Source organism: Alosa pseudoharengus, unplaced genomic scaffold, assembly GCF_046254945.1.
Source record: "Alosa pseudoharengus isolate Yale_2024_CS ecotype anadromous, Long Island Sound unplaced genomic scaffold, YU_APseudo_1.1 YU_APseudo_1.1_scf_6, whole genome shotgun sequence".
Taxonomy (NCBI): domain Eukaryota; kingdom Metazoa; phylum Chordata; class Actinopteri; order Clupeiformes; family Clupeidae; genus Alosa; species Alosa pseudoharengus.
In genome coordinates this window covers 12574885-12590528 of record NW_027468848.1, presented here as the reverse complement: position 1 = coordinate 12590528, position 15644 = coordinate 12574885, and the positions used below count along the sequence as shown (strand labels likewise).

Here is a 15644-nt window from a genome sequence, read left to right as displayed (position 1 = left end):
TGCAGAAAAGCTGCCGGCTACATGCTGTACAGCAAAGGAGAGACAGTGCTGACACAAACACATGATACTGACAGAAAGTTGCGTGGGAAAGGGCTCTTCCGGGATTTGAACCCGGGACCTCTCGCACGCTAAGCGAGAATCATACCCCTAGACCAACGAGCCACGCTGCTCAAAAGCTTATGTCGAGCCTTCTGTGCAGCAATATTTATCTGAAAGGAAAGGGAGGTGTGGTGGTGTTTAGTTGCAGTAAAGCTGCCGGCTATATGCTGTACAGCAAAGGTGAGACAGTGCTGACACAAGCACATGATAATGACAAATATTTGCGTGGGGAAGGGCTCGTCCGGGATTTGAACCCGGGACCTCTCGCACCCTAATCGAGAATCATACCCCTAGACCAACGAGCCTTGACTGGCTATGAATTTAGTTGAAAAAAACAACAACATAATTTTCTAGATCACTGACGAGAGTTGAAAATTAACACATTTCAATGAAATGCACCTATAACGCCTGCGGGCTCGTCCTGGATTTGAACCGGGACCTCTCGCACCCAAAGCGATAATCATTCCCCTAGAACAACAAGCCCCAATGTGATGGCTACGGGGGAAAAAATAAACATCCAACTGAGGCTAAATCTCCACAGCACAAAGGCGTTAGACAGTGAGGCCGACAAAGAATTGGTGAGGAAGCACAAAAGGGCTCGTCCGGGATTTGAACCCGGGACCTCTCGCACCCAAAGCGAGAATCATACCCCTAGACCAACGAGCCGCTGAGTGCTCTCCTGGGTCTTATTTGGTCAGGACCCCTTGCAGGCCTGAGCAAGTAAAAAATCTGGTTCAAAATTGGCTCTTTTCCTTCAATGCTAACAAAAGAGTTTCGTCTTTGTTTGTTTCGTTAGCGTCGATTCTTGCAGTGAAGTCTGTCGTTTCTTTCGGAAAGAAGGGCTCGTCCGGGAGTTGAACCCGGGACCTCTCGCACCCGAAGCAAGAATCATACCCCTAGACCAACGAGCCTGGGCCAAGGGTACCTTTTATTCGGTGCCTTTCTTCACACAAATATTTAGAGTGGTCTGCAGGGAAGACCAATATTTCAGCTTGGTTCCACTGCGCATCAACATTTCCTAAAGTAAGTCCTGGGTAACAAACTGCAGCAGTTCACCGGTGGCAGCTAGCAGCAAAAGTTGCAGAGTTTCACAGAACAGAGGGCTCGTCCGGGATTTGAACCCGGGACCTCTCGCACCCTAAGCGAGAATCATACCCCTAGACCAACGAGCCACGCTGCACAAACGCTTTTGTCGAGCGTTTTGTGCAGCAATATTTAGCTGAAAGGAAAGGCAGGTCGGGTGGTGTTGAGTTGCAGAAAAGCTGCCGGCTACATGCTGTACAGCAAAGGAGAGACAGTGCTGACACAAACACATGATACTGACAGAAAGTTGCGTGGGAAAGGGCTCTTCCGGGATTTGAACCCGGGACCTCTCGCACCCTAAGCGAAAATCATACCCCTAGACCAACGAGCCACGCTGCTCAAAAGCTTATGTCGAGCCTTCTGTGCAGCAATATTTATCTGAAAGGAAAGGGAGGTGTGGTGGTGTTTAGTTGCAGAAAAGCTGCCGGCTATATGCTGTACAGCAAAGGTGAGACAGTGCTGACACAAGCACATGATAATGACAAATATTTGCGTGGGGAAGGGCTCGTCCGGGATTTGAACCCGGGACCTCTCGCACCCTAAGCGAGAATCATACCCCTAGACCAACGAGCCTTGACTGGCTATGAATTTAGTTGAAAAAAACAACAACATAATTTTCTAGATCACTGACGAGAGTTGAAAATTAACACATTTCAATAAATTGCACCTATAACGCCTGCGGGCTCGTCCTGGATTTGAACCCGGGACCTCTCGCACCCAAAGCGATAATCATTCCCCTAGAACAACAAGCCCCAATGTGATGGCTACGGGGGAAAAAATAAACATCCAACTGAGGCTAAATCTCCACAGCACAAAGGCGTTAGACAGTGAGGCCGACAAAGAATTGGTGAGGAAGCACAAAAGGGCTCGTCCGGGATTTGAACCCGGGACCTCTCGCACCCAAAGCGAGAATCATACCCCTAGACCAACGAGCCGCTGAGTGCTCTCCTGGGACTTATTTGGTCAGGACCCATTGCAGGCCTGAGCAAGTAAAAAATCTGGTTTATAATTGGCTCTTTTCCTTCAATGCTAACAAAAGAGTTTCGTCTTTGTTTGTTTCATTAGCGTCGATTCTTGCAGTGAAGTCTGGCGTTACTTTCGGAAAGAAGGGCTCATCCGGGATTTGAACCCGGGACCTCTCGCACCCAAAGCGAGAATCATACCCCTAGACCAACGAGCCAAGGCCAAGGGTACCTTTTATTCGGTGCCTTTCTTCACACAAATATTTAGAGTGGTCTGCAGGGAAGACCAATATTTCAGCTTGGTTCCACTGCGCATCAACATTTCCTAAAGTAAGTCCTGGGTAACAAACTGCAGCAGTTCACCGGTGGCAGCTAGCAGCAGAAGTTGCAGAGTTTCACAGAACAGAGGGCTCGTCCGGGATTTGAACCCGGGACCTCTCGCACCCTAAGCGAGAATCATACCCCTAGACCAACGAGCCACGCTGCACAAACGCTTTTGTCGAGCGTTTTGTGCAGCAATATTTAGCTGAAAGGAAAGGCAGGTCGGGTGGTGTTGAGTTGCAGAAAAGCTGCCGGCTACATGCTGTACAGCAAAGGAGAGACAGTGCTGACACAAACACATGATACTGACAGAAAGTTGCGTGGGAAAGGGCTCTTCCGGGATTTGAACCCGGGACCTCTCGCACCCTAAGCGAAAATCATACCCCTAGACCAACGAGCCACGCTGCTCAAAAGCTTATGTCGAGCCTTCTGTGCAGCAATATTTATCTGAAAGGAAAGGGAGGTGTGGTGGTGTTTAGTTGCAGAAAAGCTGCCGGCTATATGCTGTACAGCAAAGGTGAGACAGTGCTGACACAAGCACATGATAATGACAAATATTTGCGTGGGGAAGGGCTCGTCCGGGATTTGAACCCGGGACCTCTCGCACCCTAAGCGAGAATCATACCCCTAGACCAACGAGCCTTGACTGGCTATGAATTTAGTTGAAAAAAACAACAACATAATTTTCTAGATCACTGACGAGAGTTGAAAATTAACACATTTCAATAAATTGCACCTATAACGCCTGCGGGCTCGTCCTGGATTTGAACCCGGGACCTCTCGCACCCAAAGCGATAATCATTCCCCTAGAACAACAAGCCCCAATGTGATGGCTACGGGGGAAAATATAAACATCCAACTGAGGCTAAATCTCCACAGCACAAAGGCGTTAGACAGTGAGGCCGACAAAGAATTGGTGAGGAAGCACAAAAGGGCTCGTCCGGGATTTGAACCCGGGACCTCTCGCACCCAAAGCGAGAATCATACCCCTAGACCAACGAGCCGCTGAGTGCTCTCCTGGGACTTATTTGGTCAGGACCCATTGCAGGCCTGAGCAAGTAAAAAATCTGGTTTATAATTGGCTCTTTTCCTTCAATGCTAACAAAAGAGTTTCGTCTTTGTTTGTTTCGTTAGCGTCGATTCTTGCAGTGAAGTCTGGCGTTACTTTCGGAAAGAAGGGCTCATCCGGGATTTGAACCCGGGACCTCTCGCACCCAAAGCGAGAATCATACCCCTAGACCAACGAGCCAAGGCCAAGGGTACCTTTTATTCGGTGCCTTTCTTCACACAAATATTTAGAGTGGTCTGCAGGGAAGACCAATATTTCAGCTTGGTTCCACTGCGCATCAACATTTCCTAAAGTAAGTCCTGGGTAACAAACTGCAGCAGTTCACCGGTGGCAGCTAGCAGCAGAAGTTGCAGAGTTTCACAGAACAGAGGGCTCGTCCGGGATTTGAACCCGGGACCTCTCGCACCCTAAGCGAGAATCATACACCTAGACCAACGAGCCACGCTGCACAAAGGCTTTTGTCGAGCGTTTTGTGCAGCAATATTTAGCTGAAAGGAAAGGCAGGTCGGGTGGTGTTGAGTTGCAGAAAAGCTGCCGGCTACATGCTGTACAGCAAAGGAGAGACAGTGCTGACACAAACACATGATACTGACAGAAAGTTGCGTGGGAAAGGGCTCTTCCGGGATTTGAACCCGGGACCTCTCGCACGCTAAGCGAGAATCATACCCCTAGAACAACGAGCCACGCTGCTCAAAAGCTTATGTCGAGCCTTCTGTGCAGCAATATTTATCTGAAAGGAAAGGCAGGTCGGGTGGTGTTGAGTTGCAGAAAAGCTGCCGGCTATATGCTGTACAGCAAAGGTGAGACAGTGCTGACACAAGCACATGATAATGACAAATATTTGCGTGGGGAAGGGCTCGTCCGGGATTTGAACCCGGGACCTCTCGCACCCTAAGCGAGAATCATACCCCTAGACCAACGAGCCTTGACTGGCTATGAATTTAGTTGAAAAAAACAACAACATAATTTTCTAGATCACTGACGAGAGTTGAAAATTAACACATTTCAATAAATTGCACCTATAACGCCTGCGGGCTCGTCCTGGATTTGAACCCGGGACCTCTCGCACCCAAAGCGATAATCATTCCCCTAGAACAACAAGCCCCAATGTGATGGCTACGGGGGAAAAAATAAACATCCAACTGAGGCTAAATCTCCACAGCACAAAGGCGTTAGACAGTGAGGCCGACAAAGAATTGGTGAGGAAGCACAAAAGGGCTCGTCCGGGATTTGAACCCGGGACCTCTCGCACCCAAAGCGAGAATCATACCCCTAGACCAACGAGCCGCTGAGTGCTCTCCTGGGACTTATTTGGTCAGGACCCATTGCAGGCCTGAGCAAGTAAAAAATCTGGTTTATAATTGGCTCTTTTCCTTCAATGCTAACAAAAGAGTTTCGTCTTTGTTTGTTTCATTAGCGTCGATTCTTGCAGTGAAGTCTGGCGTTACTTTCGGAAAGAAGGGCTCATCCGGGATTTGAACCCGGGACCTCTCGCACCCAAAGCGAGAATCATACCCCTAGACCAACGAGCCAAGGCCAAGGGTACCTTTTATTCGGTGCCTTTCTTCACACAAATATTTAGAGTGGTCTGCAGGGAAGACCAATATTTCAGCTTGGTTCCACTGCGCATCAACATTTCCTAAAGTAAGTCCTGGGTAACAAACTGCAGCAGTTCACCGGTGGCAGCTAGCAGCAGAAGTTGCAGAGTTTCACAGAACAGAGGGCTCGTCCGGGATTTGAACCCGGGACCTCTCGCACCCTAAGCGAGAATCATACCCCTAGACCAACGAGCCACGCTGCACAAACGCTTTTGTCGAGCGTTTTGTGCAGCAATATTTAGCTGAAAGGAAAGGCAGGTCGGGTGGTGTTGAGTTGCAGAAAAGCTGCCGGCTACATGCTGTACAGCAAAGGAGAGACAGTGCTGACACAAACACATGATACTGACAGAAAGTTGCGTGGGAAAGGGCTCTTCCGGGATTTGAACCCGGGACCTCTCGCACCCTAAGCGAAAATCATACCCCTAGACCAACGAGCCACGCTGCTCAAAAGCTTATGTCGAGCCTTCTGTGCAGCAATATTTATCTGAAAGGAAAGGGAGGTGTGGTGGTGTTTAGTTGCAGAAAAGCTGCCGGCTATATGCTGTACAGCAAAGGTGAGACAGTGCTGACACAAGCACATGATAATGACAAATATTTGCGTGGGGAAGGGCTCGTCCGGGATTTGAACCCGGGACCTCTCGCACCCTAAGCGAGAATCATACCCCTAGACCAACGAGCCTTGACTGGCTATGAATTTAGTTGAAAAAAACAACAACATAATTTTCTAGATCACTGACGAGAGTTGAAAATTAACACATTTCAATAAATTGCACCTATAACGCCTGCGGGCTCGTCCTGGATTTGAACCCGGGACCTCTCGCACCCAAAGCGATAATCATTCCCCTAGAACAACAAGCCCCAATGTGATGGCTACGGGGGAAAATATAAACATCCAACTGAGGCTAAATCTCCACAGCACAAAGGCGTTAGACAGTGAGGCCGACAAAGAATTGGTGAGGAAGCACAAAAGGGCTCGTCCGGGATTTGAACCCGGGACCTCTCGCACCCAAAGCGAGAATCATACCCCTAGACCAACGAGCCGCTGAGTGCTCTCCTGGGACTTATTTGGTCAGGACCCATTGCAGGCCTGAGCAAGTAAAAAATCTGGTTTATAATTGGCTCTTTTCCTTCAATGCTAACAAAAGAGTTTCGTCTTTGTTTGTTTCGTTAGCGTCGATTCTTGCAGTGAAGTCTGGCGTTACTTTCGGAAAGAAGGGCTCATCCGGGATTTGAACCCGGGACCTCTCGCACCCAAAGCGAGAATCATACCCCTAGACCAACGAGCCAAGGCCAAGGGTACCTTTTATTCGGTGCCTTTCTTCACACAAATATTTAGAGTGGTCTGCAGGGAAGACCAATATTTCAGCTTGGTTCCACTGCGCATCAACATTTCCTAAAGTAAGTCCTGGGTAACAAACTGCAGCAGTTCACCGGTGGCAGCTAGCAGCAGAAGTTGCAGAGTTTCACAGAACAGAGGGCTCGTCCGGGATTTGAACCCGGGACCTCTCGCACCCTAAGCGAGAATCATACCCCTAGACCAACGAGCCACGCTGCACAAATGCTTTTGTCGAGCGTTTTGTGCAGCAATATTTAGCTGAAAGGAAAGGCAGGTCGGGTGGTGTTGAGTTGCAGAAAAGCTGCCGGCTACATGCTGTACAGCAAAGGAGAGACAGTGCTGACACAAACACATGATACTGACAGAAAGTTGCGTGGGAAAGGGCTCTTCCGGGATTTGAACCCGGGACCCCTCGCACGCTAAGCGAGAATCATACCCCTAGAACAACGAGCCACGCTGCTCAAAAGCTTATGTCGAGCCTTCTGTGCAGCAATATTTATCTGAAAGGAAAGGCAGGTCGGGTGGTGTTGAGTTGCAGAAAAGCTGCCGGCTACATGCTGTACAGCAAAGGAGAGACAGTGCTGACACAAACACATGATACTGACAGAAAGTTGCGTGGGAAAGGGCTCTTCCGGGATTTGAACCCGGGACCTCTCGCACGCTAAGCGAGAATCATACCCCTAGACCAACGAGCCACGCTGCTCAAAAGCTTATGTCGAGCCTTCTGTGCAGCAATATTTATCTGAAAGGAAAGGGAGGTGTGGTGGTGTTTAGTTGCAGAAAAGCTGCCGGCTATATGCTGTACAGCAAAGGGGAGACAGTGCTGACACAAGCACATGATAATGACAAATATTTGCGTGGGGAAGGGCTCGTCCGGGATTTGAACCCGGGACCTCTCGCACCCTAAGCGAGAATCATACCCCTAGACCAACGAGCCTTGACTGGCTATGAATTTAGTTGAAAAAAACAACATAATTTTCTAGATGACTGACGAGAGTTGAAAATTAACACATTTCAATGAAATGCACCTATAACGCCTGCGGGCTCGTCCTGGATTTGAACCCGGGACCTCTCGCACCCAAAGCGATAATCATTCCCCTAGAACAACAAGCCCCAAACAAGCTACGGGGGAAAAAATAAACATCCAACTGAGGCTAAATCTCCACAGCACAAAGGCGTTAGACAGTGAGGCCGACAAAGAATTGGTGAGGAAGCACAAAAGGGCTCGTCCGGGATTTGAACCCGGGACCTCTCGCACCCAAAGCGAGAATCATACCCCTAGACCAACGAGCCGCTGAGTGCTCTCCTGGGTCTTATTTGGTCAGGACCACTTGCAGGCCTGAGCAAGTAAAAAATCTGGTTCAAAATTGGCTCTTTTCCTTCAATGCTAACAAAAGAGTTTCGTCTTTGTATGTTTCGTTAGCGTCGATTCTTGCAGTGAAGTCTGGCGTTTCTTTCGGATAGAAGGGCTCGTCCGGGAGTTGAACCCGGGACCTCTCGCACCCGAAGCGAGAATCATACCCCTAGACCAACGAGCCTGGGCCAACGTTACCTTTTATTCGGTGCCTTTCTTCACACAAATATTTAGAGTGGTCTGCAGGGAAGACCAATATTTCAGCTTGGTTCCACTGCGCATCAACATTTCCTAAAGTAAGTCCTGGGTAACAAACTGCAGCAGTTCACCGGTGGCAGCTAGCAGCAAAAGTTGCAGAGTTTCTCAGAACAGAGGGCTCGTCCGTGATTTGAACCCGGGACCTCTCGCACCCTAAGCGAGAATCATACCCCTAGACCAACGAGCCACGCTGCACAAACGCTTTTGTCGAGCGTTTTGTGCAGCAATATTTAGCTGAAAGGAAAGGCAGGTCGGGTGGTGTTGAGTTGCAGAAAAGCTGCCGGCTACATGCTGTACAGCAAAGGAGAGACAGTGCTGACACAAACACATGATACTGACAGAAAGTTGCGTGGGAAAGGGCTCTTCCGGGATTTGAACCCGGGACCTCTCGCACGCTAAGCGAGAATCATACCCCTAGACCAACGAGCCACGCTGCTCAAAAGCTTATGTCGAGCCTTCTGTGCAGCAATATTTATCTGAAAGGAAAGGGAGGTGTGGTGGTGTTTAGTTGCAGAAAAGCTGCCGGCTATATGCTGTACAGCAAAGGTGAGACAGTGCTGACAGAAGCACATGATAATGACAAATATTTGCGTGGGGAAGGGCTCGTCCGGGATTTGAACCCGGGACCTCTAAATCTCCACAGCACAAAGGCGTTAGACAGTGAGGCCGACAAAGAATTGGTGAGGAAGCACAAAAGGGCTCGTCCGGGATTTGAACCCGGGACCTCTCGCACCCAAAGCGAGAATCATACCCCTAGACCAACGAGCCGCTGAGTGCTCTGCTGGGTCTTATTTTGTCAGGACCACTTGCAGGCCTGAGCAAGTAAAAAATCTGGTTCAAAATTGGCTCTTTTCCTTCAATGCTAACAAAAAAGTTTCGTCTTTGTTTGTTTCGTTAGCGTCGATTCTTGCAGTGAAGTCTGGCGTTTCTTTCGGAAAGAAGGGCTCGTCCGGGAGTTGAACCCGGGACCTCTCGCACCCGAAGCGAGAAACATACCCCTAGACCAACGAGCCTGGGCCAAGGGTACCTTTTATTCGGTGCCTTTCTTCACACAAATATTTAGAGTGGTCTGCAGGGAAGACCAATATTTCAGCTTGGTTCCACTGCGCATCAACATTTCCTAAAGTAAGTCCTGGGTAACAAACTGCAGCAGTTCACCGGTGGCAGCTAGCAGCAAAAGTTGCAGAGTTTCACAGAACAGAGGGCTCGTCCGGGATTTGAACCCGGGACCTCTCGCACCCTAAGCGAGAATCATACCCCTAGACCAACGAGCCACACTGCACAAACGCTTTTGTCGAGCGTTTTGTGCAGCAATATTTAGCTGAAAGGAAAGGCAGGTCGGGTGGTGTTGAGTTGCAGAAAAGCTGCCGGCTACATGCTGTACAGCAAAGGAGAGACAATGCTGGCACAATCACATGATACTGACAGAAAGTTGCGTGGGAAAGGGCTCGTCCGGGATTTGAACCCGGGACCTCTCGCAACCTAAGCGAGAATCATACCCCTAGACCAACGAGCCACGCTGCTCAAAAGCTTATGTCGAGCCTTCTGTGCAGCAATATTTATCTGAAAGGAAAGGGAGGTGTGGTGGTGTTTAGTTGCAGAAAAGCTGCCGGCTATATGCTGTACAGCAAAGGTGAGACAGTGCTGACACAAGCACATGATAATGACAAATATTTGCGTGGGGAAGGGCTCGTCCGGGATTTGAACCCGGGACCTCTCGCACCCTAAGCGAGAATCATACCCCTAGACCAACGAGCCTTGACTGGCTATGAATTTAGTTGAAAAAAACAACATAATTTTCTAGATCACTGACGAGAGTTGAAAATTAACACATTTCAATGAAATGCACCTATAACGCCTGCGGGCTCGTCCTGGATTTGAACCCGGGACCTCTCGCACCCAAAGCGATAATCATTCCCCTAGAACAACAAGCCCCAATGTGATGGCTACGGGGGAAAAAATAAACATCCAACTGAGGCTAAATCTCCACAGCACAAAGGCGTTAGACAGTGAGGCCGACAAAGAATTGGTGAGGAAGCACAAAAGGGCTCGTCCGGGATTTGAAACCGGGACCTCTCGCACCCAAAGCGAGAATCATACCCCTAGACCAACGAGCCGCTGAGTGCTCTCCTGGGTCTTATTTGGTCAGGACCACTTGCAGGCCTGAGCAAGTAAAAAATCTGGTTCAAAATTGGCTCTTTTCCTTCAATGCTAACAAAAGAGTTTCGTCTTTGTATGTTTCGTTAGCGTCGATTCTTGCAGTGAAGTCTGGCGTTTCTTTCGGATAGAAGGGCTCGTCCGGGAGTTGAACCCGGGACCTCTCGCACCCGAAGTGAGAATCATACCCCTAGACCAACGAGCCTGGGCCAACGTTACCTTTTATTCGGTGCCTTTCTTCACACAAATATTTAGAGTGGTCTGCAGGGAAGACCAATATTTCAGCTTGGTTCCACTGCGCATCAACATTTCCTAAAGTAAGTCCTGGGTAACAAAGTGCAGCAGTTCACCGGTGGCAGCTAGCAGCAAAAGTTGCAGAGTTTCACAGAACAGAGGGCTCGTCCGTGATTTGAACCCGGGAGCTCTCGCACCCTAAGCGAGAATCATACCCCTAGACCAACGAGCCACGCTGCACAAACGCTTTTGTCGAGCGTTTTGTGCAGCAATATTTAGCTGAAAGGAAAGGCAGGTCGGGTAGTGTTGAGTTGCAGAAAAGCTGCCGGCTACATGCTGTACAGCAAAGGAGAGACAGTGCTGACACAAACACATGATACTGACAGAAAGTTGCGTGGGAAAGGGCTCTTCCGGGATTTGAACCCGGGACCTCTCGCACGCTAAGCGAGAATCATACCCCTAGACCAACGAGCCACGCTGCTCAAAAGCTTATGTCGAGCCTTCTGTGCAGCAATATTTATCTGAAAGGAAAGGGAGGTGTGGTGGTGTTTAGTTGCAGAAAAGCTGCCGGCTATATGCTGTACAGCAAAGGTGAGACAGTGCTGACAGAAGCACATGATAATGACAAATATTTGCGTGGGGAAGGGCTCGTCCGGGATTTGAACCCGGGACCTCTAAATCTCCACAGCACAAAGGCGTTAGACAGTGAGGCCGACAAAGAATTGGTGAGGAAGCACAAAAGGGCTCGTCCGGGATTTGAACCCGGGACCTCTCGCACCCAAAGCGAGAATCATACCCCTAGACCAACGAGCCGCTGAGTGCTCTCCTGGGTCTTATTTGGTCAGGACCCCTTGCAGGCCTGAGCAAGTAAAAAATCTGGTTCAAAATTGGCTCTTTTCCTTCAATGCTAACAAAAAAGTTTCGTCTTTGTTTGTTTCGTTAGCGTCGATTCTTGCAGTGAAGTCTGGTGTTTCTTTCGGAAAGAAGGGCTCGTCCGGGAGTTGAACCCGGGACCTCTCGCACCCGAAGCGAGAATCATACCCCTAGACCAACGAGCCTGGGCCAAGGGTACCTTTTATTCGGTGCCTTTCTTCACACAAATATTTAGAGTGGTCTGCAGGGAAGACCAATATTTCAGCTTGGTTCCACTGCGCATCAACATTTCCTAAAGTAAGTCCTGGGTAACAAACTGCAGCAGTTCACCGGTGGCAGCTAGCAGCAAAAGTTGCAGAGTTTCACAGAACAGAGGGCTCGTCCGGGATTTGAACCCGGGACCTCTCGCACCCTAAGCGAGAATCATACCCCTAGACCAACGAGCCACGCTGCACAAACGCTTTTGTCGAGCGTTTTGTGCAGCAATATTTAGCTGAAAGGAAAGGCAGGTCGGGTGGTGTTGAGTTGCAGAAAAGCTGCCGGCTACATGCTGTACAGCAAAGGAGAGACAGTGCTGACACAAACAAATGATACTGACAGAAAGTTGCGTGGGAAAGGGCTCTTCCGGGATTTGAACCCGGGACCTCTCGCACGCTAAGCGAGAATCATACCCCTAGACCAACGAGCCACGCTGCTCAAAAGCTTATGTCGAGCCTTCTGTGCAGCAATATTTATCTGAAAGGAAAGGGAGGTGTGGTGGTGTTTAGTTGCAGAAAAGCTGCCGGCTATATGCTGTACAGCAAAGATGAGACAGTGCTGACAGAAGCACATGATAATGACAAATATTTGCGTGGGGAAGGGCTCGTCCGGGATTTGAACCCGGGACCTCTCGCACCCTAAGCGAGAATCATACCCCTAGACCAACGAGCCTTGACTGGCTATGAATTTAGTTGAAAAAAACAACAACATAATTTTCTAGATCACTGACGAGAGTTGAAAATTAACACATTTCAATGAAATGCACCTATAACGCCTGCGGGCTCGTCCTGGATTTGAACCCGGGACCTCTTGCACCCAAAGCGATAATCATTCCCCTAGAACAACAAGCCCCAATGTGATGGCTACGGGGGAAAAAATAAACATCCAACTGAGGCTAAATCTCCACAGCACAAAGGCGTTAGACAGTGAGGCCGACAAAGAATTGGTGAGGAAGCACAAAAGGGCTCGTCCGGGATTTGAACCCGGGACCTCTCGCACCCAAAGCGAGAATCATACCCCTAGACCAACGAGCCGCTGAGTGCTCTGCTGGGTCTTATTTTGTCAGGACCACTTGCAGGCCTGAGCAAGTAAAAAATCTGGTTCAAAATTGGCTCTTTTCCTTCAATGCTAACAAAAGAGTTTCGTCTTTGTTTGTTTCGTTAGCGTCGATTCTTGCAGTGAAGTCTGGCGTTTCTTTCGGATAGAAGGGCTCATCCGGGATTTGAACCCGGGACCTCTCGCACCCAAAGCGAGAATCATACCCCTAGACCAACGAGCCAAGGCCAAGGGTACCTTTTATTCGGTGCCTTTCTTCACACAAATATTTAGAGTGGTCTGCAGGGAAGACCAATATTTCAGCTTGGTTCCACTGCGCATCAACATTTCCTAAAGTAAGTCCTGGGTAACAAACTGCAGCAGTTCACCGGTGGCAGCTAGCAGCAGAAGTTGCAGAGTTTCACAGAACAGAGGGCTCGTCCGGGATTTGAACCCGGGACCTCTCGCACCCTAAGCGAGAATCATACCCCTAGACCAACGAGCCACGCTGCACAAACGCTTTTGTCGAGCGTTTTGTGCAGCAATATTTAGCTGAAAGGAAAGGCAGGTCGGGTGGTGTTGAGTTGCAGAAAAGCTGCCGGCTACATGCTGTACAGCAAAGGAGAGACAGTGCTGACACAAACACATGATACTGACAGAAAGTTGCGTGGGAAAGGGCTCTTCCGGGATTTGAACCCGGGACCTCTCGCACGCTAAGCGAGAATCATACCCCTAGACCAACGAGCCACGCTGCTCAAAAGCTTATGTCGAGCCTTCTGTGCAGCAATATTTATCTGAAAGGAAAGGGAGGTGTGGTGGTGTTTAGTTGCAGTAAAGCTGCCGGCTATATGCTGTACAGCAAAGGTGAGACAGTGCTGACACAAGCACATGATAATGACAAATATTTGCGTGGGGAAGGGCTCGTCCGGGATTTGAACCCGGGACCTCTCGCACCCTAAGCGAGAATCATACCCCTAGACCAACGAGCCACGCTGCACAAACGCTTTTGTCGAGCGTTTTGTGCAGCAATATTTAGCTGAAAGGAAAGGCAGGTCGGGTGGTGTTGAGTTGCAGAAAAGCTGCCGGCTACATGCTGTACAGCAAAGGAGAGACAGTGCTGACACAAACACATGATACTGACAGAAAGTTGCGTGGGAAAGGGCTCTTCCGGGATTTGAACCCGGGACCTCTCGCACGCTAAGCGAGAATCATACCCCTAGACCAACGAGCCACGCTGCACAAAAGCTTATGTCGAGCCTTCTGTGCAGCAATATTTATCTGAAAGGAAAGGGAGGTGTCGTGGTGTTTAGTTGCAGAAAAGCTGCCGGCTATATGCTGTACAGCAAAGGTGAGACAGTGCTGACACAAGCACATGATAATGACAAATATTTGCGTGGGGAAGGGCTCGTCCGGGATTTGATTCCGGGACCTCTCGCACCCTAAGCGAGAATCATACCCCTAGACCAACGAGCCTTGACTGGCTATGAATTTAGTTGAAAAAAACAACAACATAATTTTCTAGATCACTGACGAGAGTTGAAAATTAACACATTTCAATGAAATGCACCTATAACGCCTGCGGGCTCGTCCTGGATTTGAACCCGGGACCTCTCGCACCCAAAGCGATAATCATTCCCCTAGAACAACAAGCCCCAATGTGATGGCTACGGGGGAAAAAATAAACATCCAACTGAGGCTAAATCTCCACAGCACAAAGGCGTTAGACAGTGAGGCCGACAAAGAATTGGTGAGGAAGCACAAAAGGGCTCGTCCGGGATTTGAACCCGGGACCTCTCGCACCCAAAGCGAGAATCATACCCCTAGACCAACGAGCCGCTGAGTGCTCTCCTGGGTCTTATTTGGTCAGGACCCCTTGCAGGCCTGAGCAAGTAAAAAATCTGGTTCAAAATTGGCTCTTTTCCTTCAATGCTAACAAAAGAGTTTCGTCTTTGTTTGTTTCGTTAGCGTCGATCCTTGCAGTGAAGTCTGGCGTTTCTTTCGGATAGAAGGGCTCGTCCGGGAGTTGAACCCGGGACCTCTCGCACCCGAAGCGAGAATCATACCCCTAGACCAACGACCCTGGGCCAACGTTACCTTTTATTCGGTGCCTTTCTACACACAAATATTTAGAGTGGTCTGCAGGGAAGACCAATATTTCAGCTTGGTTCCACTGCGCATCAACATTTCCTAAAGTAAGTCCTGGGTAACAAACTGCAGCAGTTCACTGGTGGCAGCTAGCATCAAAAGTTGCAGAGTTTCACAGAACAGAGGGCTCGTCCGGGATTTGAACCCGGGACCTCTCGCACCCTAAGCGAGAATCATACCCCTAGACCAACGAGCCACGCTGCACAAACGCTTTTGTCGAGCGTTTTGTGCAGCAATATTTAGCTGAAAGGAAAGGGAGGTCGGGTGGTGTTGAGTTGCAGAAAAGCTGCCGGATACATGCTGTACAGCAAAGGAGAGACAGTGCTGACACAAAAACATGATACTTACAGAAAGTTGCGTGGGAAAGGGCTCTTCTGGGATTTGAACCCGGGACCTCTCGCACCCTAAGCGAGAATCATACCCCTAGACCAACGAGCCACGCTGCTCAAAAGCTTATGTCGAGCCTTCTGTGCAGCAATATTTATCTGAAAGGAAAGGGAGGTGTGGTGGTGTTTAGTTGCAGAAAAGCTGCCGGCTATATGCTGTACAGCAAAGGTGAGACAGTGCTGACACAAGCACATGATAATGACAAATATTTGCGTGGGGAAGGGCTCGTCCGGGATTTGAACCCGGGACCTCTCGCACCCTAAGCGAGAATCATACCCCTAGACCAACGAGCCTTGACTGGCTATGAATTTAGTTGAAAAAAACAACAACATAATTTTCTAGATCACTGACGAGAGTTGAAAATTAACACATTTCAATGAAATGCACCTATAACGCCTGCGGGCTCGTCCTGGATTTGAACCCGGGACCTCTCGCACCCAAAGCGATAATCATTCCCCTAGAACAACAAGCCCCA

General features: G+C 49.3%; 54 non-coding genes across 54 annotated transcripts; all 54 read right to left on the bottom strand.

Moving 5' to 3' along the window:
- Positions 1-90: 90 nt before the first annotated feature.
- trnaa-agc (transfer RNA alanine (anticodon AGC)) lies at positions 91-162 on the bottom strand. Its single transcript has one exon. It is a non-coding gene; the product is annotated as a tRNA-Ala (tRNA).
- Positions 163-332: 170 nt separating this feature from the next.
- Positions 333-404, bottom strand: trnap-agg (transfer RNA proline (anticodon AGG)). Its single transcript has one exon. It is a non-coding gene; the product is annotated as a tRNA-Pro (tRNA).
- Positions 405-693: 289 nt separating this feature from the next.
- On the bottom strand, positions 694-765 carry trnap-ugg (transfer RNA proline (anticodon UGG)). Its single transcript has one exon. It is a non-coding gene; the product is annotated as a tRNA-Pro (tRNA).
- A 173-nt stretch (positions 766-938) lies between these two features.
- trnap-cgg (transfer RNA proline (anticodon CGG)) lies at positions 939-1010 on the bottom strand. The gene has a single exon. It is a non-coding gene; the product is annotated as a tRNA-Pro (tRNA).
- A 189-nt stretch (positions 1011-1199) lies between these two features.
- Positions 1200-1271, bottom strand: trnap-agg (transfer RNA proline (anticodon AGG)). The gene has a single exon. It is a non-coding gene; the product is annotated as a tRNA-Pro (tRNA).
- A 170-nt stretch (positions 1272-1441) lies between these two features.
- trnap-agg (transfer RNA proline (anticodon AGG)) lies at positions 1442-1513 on the bottom strand. Its single transcript has one exon. It is a non-coding gene; the product is annotated as a tRNA-Pro (tRNA).
- Positions 1514-1683: 170 nt separating this feature from the next.
- On the bottom strand, positions 1684-1755 carry trnap-agg (transfer RNA proline (anticodon AGG)). Its single transcript has one exon. It is a non-coding gene; the product is annotated as a tRNA-Pro (tRNA).
- Positions 1756-2045: 290 nt separating this feature from the next.
- Positions 2046-2117, bottom strand: trnap-ugg (transfer RNA proline (anticodon UGG)). Its single transcript has one exon. It is a non-coding gene; the product is annotated as a tRNA-Pro (tRNA).
- Positions 2118-2290: 173 nt separating this feature from the next.
- Positions 2291-2362, bottom strand: trnap-ugg (transfer RNA proline (anticodon UGG)). Its single transcript has one exon. It is a non-coding gene; the product is annotated as a tRNA-Pro (tRNA).
- Positions 2363-2551: 189 nt separating this feature from the next.
- trnap-agg (transfer RNA proline (anticodon AGG)) lies at positions 2552-2623 on the bottom strand. Its single transcript has one exon. It is a non-coding gene; the product is annotated as a tRNA-Pro (tRNA).
- Positions 2624-2793: 170 nt separating this feature from the next.
- trnap-agg (transfer RNA proline (anticodon AGG)) lies at positions 2794-2865 on the bottom strand. The gene has a single exon. It is a non-coding gene; the product is annotated as a tRNA-Pro (tRNA).
- Positions 2866-3035: 170 nt separating this feature from the next.
- Positions 3036-3107, bottom strand: trnap-agg (transfer RNA proline (anticodon AGG)). The gene has a single exon. It is a non-coding gene; the product is annotated as a tRNA-Pro (tRNA).
- A 290-nt stretch (positions 3108-3397) lies between these two features.
- Positions 3398-3469, bottom strand: trnap-ugg (transfer RNA proline (anticodon UGG)). Its single transcript has one exon. It is a non-coding gene; the product is annotated as a tRNA-Pro (tRNA).
- Positions 3470-3642: 173 nt separating this feature from the next.
- On the bottom strand, positions 3643-3714 carry trnap-ugg (transfer RNA proline (anticodon UGG)). Its single transcript has one exon. It is a non-coding gene; the product is annotated as a tRNA-Pro (tRNA).
- A 189-nt stretch (positions 3715-3903) lies between these two features.
- On the bottom strand, positions 3904-3975 carry trnap-agg (transfer RNA proline (anticodon AGG)). The gene has a single exon. It is a non-coding gene; the product is annotated as a tRNA-Pro (tRNA).
- A 412-nt stretch (positions 3976-4387) lies between these two features.
- Positions 4388-4459, bottom strand: trnap-agg (transfer RNA proline (anticodon AGG)). The gene has a single exon. It is a non-coding gene; the product is annotated as a tRNA-Pro (tRNA).
- A 290-nt stretch (positions 4460-4749) lies between these two features.
- On the bottom strand, positions 4750-4821 carry trnap-ugg (transfer RNA proline (anticodon UGG)). The gene has a single exon. It is a non-coding gene; the product is annotated as a tRNA-Pro (tRNA).
- A 173-nt stretch (positions 4822-4994) lies between these two features.
- trnap-ugg (transfer RNA proline (anticodon UGG)) lies at positions 4995-5066 on the bottom strand. The gene has a single exon. It is a non-coding gene; the product is annotated as a tRNA-Pro (tRNA).
- A 189-nt stretch (positions 5067-5255) lies between these two features.
- Positions 5256-5327, bottom strand: trnap-agg (transfer RNA proline (anticodon AGG)). Its single transcript has one exon. It is a non-coding gene; the product is annotated as a tRNA-Pro (tRNA).
- A 170-nt stretch (positions 5328-5497) lies between these two features.
- On the bottom strand, positions 5498-5569 carry trnap-agg (transfer RNA proline (anticodon AGG)). Its single transcript has one exon. It is a non-coding gene; the product is annotated as a tRNA-Pro (tRNA).
- Positions 5570-5739: 170 nt separating this feature from the next.
- On the bottom strand, positions 5740-5811 carry trnap-agg (transfer RNA proline (anticodon AGG)). Its single transcript has one exon. It is a non-coding gene; the product is annotated as a tRNA-Pro (tRNA).
- Positions 5812-6101: 290 nt separating this feature from the next.
- trnap-ugg (transfer RNA proline (anticodon UGG)) lies at positions 6102-6173 on the bottom strand. Its single transcript has one exon. It is a non-coding gene; the product is annotated as a tRNA-Pro (tRNA).
- A 173-nt stretch (positions 6174-6346) lies between these two features.
- trnap-ugg (transfer RNA proline (anticodon UGG)) lies at positions 6347-6418 on the bottom strand. Its single transcript has one exon. It is a non-coding gene; the product is annotated as a tRNA-Pro (tRNA).
- Positions 6419-6607: 189 nt separating this feature from the next.
- On the bottom strand, positions 6608-6679 carry trnap-agg (transfer RNA proline (anticodon AGG)). The gene has a single exon. It is a non-coding gene; the product is annotated as a tRNA-Pro (tRNA).
- Positions 6680-7091: 412 nt separating this feature from the next.
- trnaa-agc (transfer RNA alanine (anticodon AGC)) lies at positions 7092-7163 on the bottom strand. Its single transcript has one exon. It is a non-coding gene; the product is annotated as a tRNA-Ala (tRNA).
- Positions 7164-7333: 170 nt separating this feature from the next.
- Positions 7334-7405, bottom strand: trnap-agg (transfer RNA proline (anticodon AGG)). The gene has a single exon. It is a non-coding gene; the product is annotated as a tRNA-Pro (tRNA).
- Positions 7406-7689: 284 nt separating this feature from the next.
- On the bottom strand, positions 7690-7761 carry trnap-ugg (transfer RNA proline (anticodon UGG)). The gene has a single exon. It is a non-coding gene; the product is annotated as a tRNA-Pro (tRNA).
- A 173-nt stretch (positions 7762-7934) lies between these two features.
- Positions 7935-8006, bottom strand: trnap-cgg (transfer RNA proline (anticodon CGG)). The gene has a single exon. It is a non-coding gene; the product is annotated as a tRNA-Pro (tRNA).
- Positions 8007-8195: 189 nt separating this feature from the next.
- trnap-agg (transfer RNA proline (anticodon AGG)) lies at positions 8196-8267 on the bottom strand. Its single transcript has one exon. It is a non-coding gene; the product is annotated as a tRNA-Pro (tRNA).
- Positions 8268-8437: 170 nt separating this feature from the next.
- On the bottom strand, positions 8438-8509 carry trnaa-agc (transfer RNA alanine (anticodon AGC)). Its single transcript has one exon. It is a non-coding gene; the product is annotated as a tRNA-Ala (tRNA).
- Positions 8510-8776: 267 nt separating this feature from the next.
- trnap-ugg (transfer RNA proline (anticodon UGG)) lies at positions 8777-8848 on the bottom strand. The gene has a single exon. It is a non-coding gene; the product is annotated as a tRNA-Pro (tRNA).
- Positions 8849-9021: 173 nt separating this feature from the next.
- Positions 9022-9093, bottom strand: trnap-cgg (transfer RNA proline (anticodon CGG)). The gene has a single exon. It is a non-coding gene; the product is annotated as a tRNA-Pro (tRNA).
- Positions 9094-9282: 189 nt separating this feature from the next.
- On the bottom strand, positions 9283-9354 carry trnap-agg (transfer RNA proline (anticodon AGG)). Its single transcript has one exon. It is a non-coding gene; the product is annotated as a tRNA-Pro (tRNA).
- A 170-nt stretch (positions 9355-9524) lies between these two features.
- trnap-agg (transfer RNA proline (anticodon AGG)) lies at positions 9525-9596 on the bottom strand. Its single transcript has one exon. It is a non-coding gene; the product is annotated as a tRNA-Pro (tRNA).
- A 170-nt stretch (positions 9597-9766) lies between these two features.
- Positions 9767-9838, bottom strand: trnap-agg (transfer RNA proline (anticodon AGG)). Its single transcript has one exon. It is a non-coding gene; the product is annotated as a tRNA-Pro (tRNA).
- Positions 9839-10125: 287 nt separating this feature from the next.
- trnap-ugg (transfer RNA proline (anticodon UGG)) lies at positions 10126-10197 on the bottom strand. Its single transcript has one exon. It is a non-coding gene; the product is annotated as a tRNA-Pro (tRNA).
- Positions 10198-10370: 173 nt separating this feature from the next.
- Positions 10371-10442, bottom strand: trnap-cgg (transfer RNA proline (anticodon CGG)). The gene has a single exon. It is a non-coding gene; the product is annotated as a tRNA-Pro (tRNA).
- A 431-nt stretch (positions 10443-10873) lies between these two features.
- On the bottom strand, positions 10874-10945 carry trnaa-agc (transfer RNA alanine (anticodon AGC)). Its single transcript has one exon. It is a non-coding gene; the product is annotated as a tRNA-Ala (tRNA).
- A 267-nt stretch (positions 10946-11212) lies between these two features.
- On the bottom strand, positions 11213-11284 carry trnap-ugg (transfer RNA proline (anticodon UGG)). Its single transcript has one exon. It is a non-coding gene; the product is annotated as a tRNA-Pro (tRNA).
- Positions 11285-11457: 173 nt separating this feature from the next.
- On the bottom strand, positions 11458-11529 carry trnap-cgg (transfer RNA proline (anticodon CGG)). Its single transcript has one exon. It is a non-coding gene; the product is annotated as a tRNA-Pro (tRNA).
- A 189-nt stretch (positions 11530-11718) lies between these two features.
- Positions 11719-11790, bottom strand: trnap-agg (transfer RNA proline (anticodon AGG)). The gene has a single exon. It is a non-coding gene; the product is annotated as a tRNA-Pro (tRNA).
- Positions 11791-11960: 170 nt separating this feature from the next.
- On the bottom strand, positions 11961-12032 carry trnaa-agc (transfer RNA alanine (anticodon AGC)). Its single transcript has one exon. It is a non-coding gene; the product is annotated as a tRNA-Ala (tRNA).
- A 170-nt stretch (positions 12033-12202) lies between these two features.
- trnap-agg (transfer RNA proline (anticodon AGG)) lies at positions 12203-12274 on the bottom strand. The gene has a single exon. It is a non-coding gene; the product is annotated as a tRNA-Pro (tRNA).
- A 290-nt stretch (positions 12275-12564) lies between these two features.
- Positions 12565-12636, bottom strand: trnap-ugg (transfer RNA proline (anticodon UGG)). Its single transcript has one exon. It is a non-coding gene; the product is annotated as a tRNA-Pro (tRNA).
- Positions 12637-12809: 173 nt separating this feature from the next.
- trnap-ugg (transfer RNA proline (anticodon UGG)) lies at positions 12810-12881 on the bottom strand. The gene has a single exon. It is a non-coding gene; the product is annotated as a tRNA-Pro (tRNA).
- Positions 12882-13070: 189 nt separating this feature from the next.
- trnap-agg (transfer RNA proline (anticodon AGG)) lies at positions 13071-13142 on the bottom strand. The gene has a single exon. It is a non-coding gene; the product is annotated as a tRNA-Pro (tRNA).
- A 170-nt stretch (positions 13143-13312) lies between these two features.
- On the bottom strand, positions 13313-13384 carry trnaa-agc (transfer RNA alanine (anticodon AGC)). The gene has a single exon. It is a non-coding gene; the product is annotated as a tRNA-Ala (tRNA).
- Positions 13385-13554: 170 nt separating this feature from the next.
- trnap-agg (transfer RNA proline (anticodon AGG)) lies at positions 13555-13626 on the bottom strand. Its single transcript has one exon. It is a non-coding gene; the product is annotated as a tRNA-Pro (tRNA).
- Positions 13627-13796: 170 nt separating this feature from the next.
- trnaa-agc (transfer RNA alanine (anticodon AGC)) lies at positions 13797-13868 on the bottom strand. The gene has a single exon. It is a non-coding gene; the product is annotated as a tRNA-Ala (tRNA).
- A 170-nt stretch (positions 13869-14038) lies between these two features.
- Positions 14039-14110, bottom strand: trnap-agg (transfer RNA proline (anticodon AGG)). Its single transcript has one exon. It is a non-coding gene; the product is annotated as a tRNA-Pro (tRNA).
- A 290-nt stretch (positions 14111-14400) lies between these two features.
- Positions 14401-14472, bottom strand: trnap-ugg (transfer RNA proline (anticodon UGG)). Its single transcript has one exon. It is a non-coding gene; the product is annotated as a tRNA-Pro (tRNA).
- A 173-nt stretch (positions 14473-14645) lies between these two features.
- Positions 14646-14717, bottom strand: trnap-cgg (transfer RNA proline (anticodon CGG)). The gene has a single exon. It is a non-coding gene; the product is annotated as a tRNA-Pro (tRNA).
- Positions 14718-14906: 189 nt separating this feature from the next.
- Positions 14907-14978, bottom strand: trnap-agg (transfer RNA proline (anticodon AGG)). The gene has a single exon. It is a non-coding gene; the product is annotated as a tRNA-Pro (tRNA).
- Positions 14979-15390: 412 nt separating this feature from the next.
- On the bottom strand, positions 15391-15462 carry trnap-agg (transfer RNA proline (anticodon AGG)). The gene has a single exon. It is a non-coding gene; the product is annotated as a tRNA-Pro (tRNA).
- Between the last annotated feature and the right edge of the window lie 182 nt (positions 15463-15644).